A 5,383-nucleotide genomic window follows, 5' to 3' on the forward strand; every position below is an offset into this window, starting at 1 on the left:
GGTTACATTCTAGCATCCTGTCATATGTGTGGTTTCTACTCACGTTAGCAATTTTTAGACAAACGGACACAATGACGCCTGCCTTCCTTGGTGTGACAGTGATGCATTAAAAAAATTTCAAACATTACATGTTTGTAAAGCAGAAAAAAAAACAAAAACCTAAAAAACATGACTGCATTCTGTATGTCTTAGAATCTGTGATTCTGACTTATAAGGTGATAAAATAGTTATATTTGATATTGCTGGAGAAACTAAGCATATGTGGTACAGGGCTCATCTTGCACCAGAATAATGTTCTCCTGGGCAAAGCTAATAGTCTATAGCAGGGATGTTAAACTCTGGCCCGCGGGTCAAATCTGGTCTGCAACGTCCTGTTTTCGACCTCCAAAGAAAACCTAAATATAAATTGCAGCTGGCCCGCCGCTGTATTGAAATAGCGCTGCTACTACAATTCCCGGCATCACTCGCGTCTATAGACCAGCAGCCTCTCTGCCTATACGTGGCCCTGCATTTAACTGTTTTATAGACGCAAGTAATGCCGGGAATTGTAGTAGCGGCATCACTCATCTCTATAAACCAGCGGCCTCTCTGCCTATGCGTGGCCCCCCATTGGACTGTTTTATAGACACAGGGAATTGTAGTAGCAGTGCTATTTCAGTTTCAGGTTTGGCCCACGACTTTGTCGAAGTTTTTCCAGGTTAATTTTATTTATTTTATATTTTTATTATTATTATTTTTTTTTTTTTTTGCAAAACCAGCATATAAAGCTCTGTAAATGTCTGCTACATGTTCACTACATAAGACATGTCAGTATATTGGCGGCAGTCTATGGCTGTTTTAGAATAGAACAGAATAACTGAAAATCCCAGAAGAAATATCATTACAATACACTCTACTGTACACACTTACCCAGTAATTAATAGAATGTAAGAATTTTCACCTGTCAGCCAGAATTCCCAATTGTAATAAGCTATCTTGCATCCACATAAGTAAAAAGCATTCAATCAGCAGGGCCACAGCCAGGGCAGCAGTACAGATAGCTAAGCTTCCAGCTAATGTAATATTCAGCACAGCGAAGCCAGAACATTTAGGAATGTAAGATCTGCTGGCTGTTGATCATAGGAAGCTAGTATATTGTAACATGTGATATTCATACATAAGAATAACATTTACCTCCAGGTTTCCATTTTTTTCTCCATTTTTTCTGTATCCTTTACATGCTACAGTGCGATCCATGGATTCTTTCTCAGTCCAGTATCAACACTGCGTATGTTCTGTGACCTCAACCCCTACGGGGATTAGAACTGGAGGAATGTTGGAACTCTCTCCTATAGGACAGCTCTAAGTGGACTAAAAGACATCAGGCAAAATGTTTGTAATTTTTTTTCCTTCAAATCAAGGATAATGTATGTGCTTCTGGCAGTTGCAGGAGACAGGTAGAAGGCAATTTAAAATTGGCCCATGCCTTTCCTCTTGCTATCCTATCTAACAGTTCTTTCTAACAAGTAATAAAAGTAATGCCAGAAAATCAGTTCTCCATCAATCTCTACATTAAAAAAATAGATTTTACATTCAGGAGTTTTATTTGTAAAGCATATGTATCCTAAATCTGAACTTCGTACATAGCACCAATAAAAGAATAAAATATCTGTGTGGGGTGGATTGACATGACTTGCAGGGTTTCTTAAAGGGAACCTTTAAAGGTCAACAACATTTTAACCTTATCTCTAATAAATGTGTGAGTAAGATAATGTACACAATAAGAAATACAAGGTAATTGTAAGGTAATTCTTATCATGAGTGAACAAAAGAATATCACCCAAAGAAAACAGATCTGGTCAGGGGACTGTTTATTGCCAAAAGAAGAGATAGAGGTCTGTAGAACAACAAAGAAATACTCCTATTGTCTGCTCATGATTGGGGAAATATCAGATGGAAGGATCAGTTAACCATTTGATGCCTGGTGCTTCATAATTGTGTTAAAAATACTACAATGCAATAAATCTACTGTACCTTGTATTCCTTATGTATGGACATTTTTATGTGAATCAGCTTACAAACCTGACCAATAAGCACATATTTCTGCTTGTATACTGCCTAAATGACTTTATTGTCCAGTGATCAGTCACCTATAAACAAAATCCAGGTGGCCTCAATATTTTGTTCTCTGAAACAATTATAGCTGCAAGTCATTTGCAATGTTCTTTAACTTGGCAGAACTACAAGATAGTCACATTGTTTATGTCCTAGAAGTTGTGTGATGAGGAAGCTATAGCACATTTACAGAACACTTGCAGTTAGAAGTCCTGTAACAGGTAAAAGACACTCTGCATTGCAAAAAGACATCTAATATTCCCTCCACTCTTGTGCAAAATATTGGGTTTGCATTCCCTAAAAAGAATGCAAAGTTCACTTAAAACAGATTAGAAGGAAATTTACTGCAGGTCATATACAGTCATTGGTTTATTTTTTATGATTTTGGAAGAAATGCTAAACTGAAGCCATTGACCAAACATACAGTTTGTAGATAAAAAAAAAATAAAATAAAAAAAGAGCAGAAAGAGTAAAAATATGGTATGCAAGGTATTCACAAAAAAAAAAAAAAAAAAAAGAGTGAACTATCTATTTATTGCCTATAGGTTGGTGTACCAGTAGTGCCAGAAAAGCAGTAACCAGCCCACACCATAATAACTGATAATATACCGGTACTTGTGGTTTAGTGTAGGCAGAAGCTGAAAGAAGATAACAGAGTAAAGTTAAAAAGGGAAGGTTGGTGGATTTTCTTTATACCTATGAACTTTGCTTTTAAAATACGAAGACCAGATTTACATGTTCTCATTGCAGTAAAACCTGGCAAAATAAGGTTCATTTTGAGAGCAACATAAAGAATATTTTGAATTTTTCAAGATTCCTAAGCCAAAGCATTTACCGAGAACAGTCACAAATGTGCCCACACACATACACATAGATGGGGCACCCAGAAAAGATAACTCAACAATGGAAATGGTCTATAGAGAGATGTGGTTCTACTGAACATAATACATATTCGTCGCAATACAATGCATATCTGACGGCCTCAAAGACCCTAAGGCTAGGTACACACGTGCAATGGTTCTCATCCGATAATCGGCTCAGAGCTGATATCGGACGAGAATCTGGCATGTGTACAGAGCCTGTCGTCCATCATCCGAACGACCATCCTGGTGGATCTACGGACGATGGACAACGAACGATCGTAATGGAAGAGAAGGGGGAGAGCGCACAGCAGGGTGCCGCTATGCCACTCTCCCCCTCCCCTCCCCATAGAGCAGAATGGTGCTGTATGTACAACACTCGTTCATGCATCGTGCAGTCGTTAGTCATTGGAAAGGATCGTGAAAGATCCTTTCCAACGACAAATATTGCATGTGTGTATGTAGCCTAAGATAGGCTCCTTTTTCTTTTGCTTTTTTTTCACTCTTTTTTTCTCCTTACCCTGTTCTAACTCTCTCCCTTGTCTCTATCCTACTTCTCTCTCCAGTTACTCCTATTTCTGATCATGTAAAAGAGATGAAGCAGCCTTTGTTCTTTAAACTGTTTTCTCTTTATGCATGTTCTACCCTTATTTATTGTTAAAATAATGAAATCACAAGGTTTTAGAGAAAAGACATTGCATGTTAGGAACAACAAAACCAGAATTGTTTATGTATTATTTATATACACATACAGATTTATTTGCACCCTGCATGGTGGTCCTTAGAACCAGGTTACTTTTATTACTCTCTTCAGCCCTGTATAAATAAATTCAAGAATTTATTGGAAAAAAATCTTTACAATGATTGGCATCAAACCAAAAACTTTTGACCAAGGCAAGGGATCCCACAATTTTCCACTATGCAATCCATCATCTCATGTCCAATAAACCTTTACACCATGCGTTTTTGGGCACATAATTTAAATAGTTTTTATTCAGTAAACATAATCACAGTTTCAGTAATGTGTGCATTTTGATCTGGCCATCTGTATGGTGCAGTTAATTGTCTGTGGGTGAGTCAAGGACATAATCACTTCTTTTAGCCTGATTGTTGATCTGGCAGATGGCGAGGCCTGGATGTTTAGCTGAATGACACTGCTAGTTTCATTACCTCTAATGCTCCATCTTATATGGAAATAGGCCGTACAGTGACACAAGGTCAGCTGAAAGAGTGGAAGTACAATTTCAGTAATCCATTGCCTGCAAAAGTCATTTGCAGAAATCAACAATTTGTCTATCAACCAATCCAAAATAATGTTACCGATTTATCTGTGGAAGACATTCATATTATTAAACCAAAATTAGGCAGCTATTTACAGTAGTATATGTTATTTTGTCCATTTATTGGTCATTATAAATGAATAAAAATGGGTAATTTGGGCATAAAAATATCCAAATAATTAATTTAAATGTTAGGAGGTATACATTTGGCTGGACTCTTTCACATACATAATTTAAGCTGTCAGCAAAGAAATGCATTCTAGACAAACTTGCTTTTAACTGACATTTTCCATTTCATCCTAATTGTTAACCACCTTTTTCCCTCTTAAGAAGGGGTGCGTGTGCCGAAATCTGTCAAAAAAGTGAGTATAGGCTGTATTCACGGGCAACACTGCCCAGCACCTAAAAAACCACTGCAAGCACCTGATGTCACACCTGACTTTCAGTATAGCCTATGTGCTGCGAAAAGGTTGAAACTGTCTTTCTGATGTGTCAAAAGGAAATATCATATAAAGAGGTGATACAAATACAAAATATGGCTTTATACATGTTAGATGATTATCGCCGGAAACAAATAGTTGGGCTCATCCCAAGCAAGAATCTAACATGTGTACTGTGGTCATCGGACATGGTTTATGGATCTCTTATCCTTGAACAACCATTGGGGAACGACCACTATACAAGTCAAGGGAGGAGAGTACAATGCCCTCTCCATAGAACAGAACAGGCACTGTGTGTACATCACTAGTACATTCATCTGTCACTGGAAACGTGGAATCATGTGTAAGCAGCCTTAGGTATGAGAGGTCAAAGCTCCATAGTTATAAGGAGAACAAGGAATGTAAATGTAAGTATACAGATTAGATTCTGACTTTCCAGATCTTCATAATTGTTCCAGGTCTTAATGTAAAGAAAGACAGGCCATCAACTAGCATTGTCAGAGGGAGTCCATCAGTTCATATGTGTTTTAATCTTCATTTTAAAATCAAGATGGAAACTGATCAGCATAAAAATAATACAATAGCAAAGTTTCACTCCTTGAGTCAACAGACAAAATTGCTTTGACCTGTCAGAATACTGGCACTACAATAATGTTTGTTAAAGCTTTCCATCTGCCAATGCAAATATCTTTTCCAGAGATCTGGGTCT

Source organism: Pyxicephalus adspersus, chromosome 1 (assembly GCF_032062135.1).
Source record: "Pyxicephalus adspersus chromosome 1, UCB_Pads_2.0, whole genome shotgun sequence".
Lineage (NCBI taxonomy): Eukaryota > Metazoa > Chordata > Amphibia > Anura > Pyxicephalidae > Pyxicephalus > Pyxicephalus adspersus.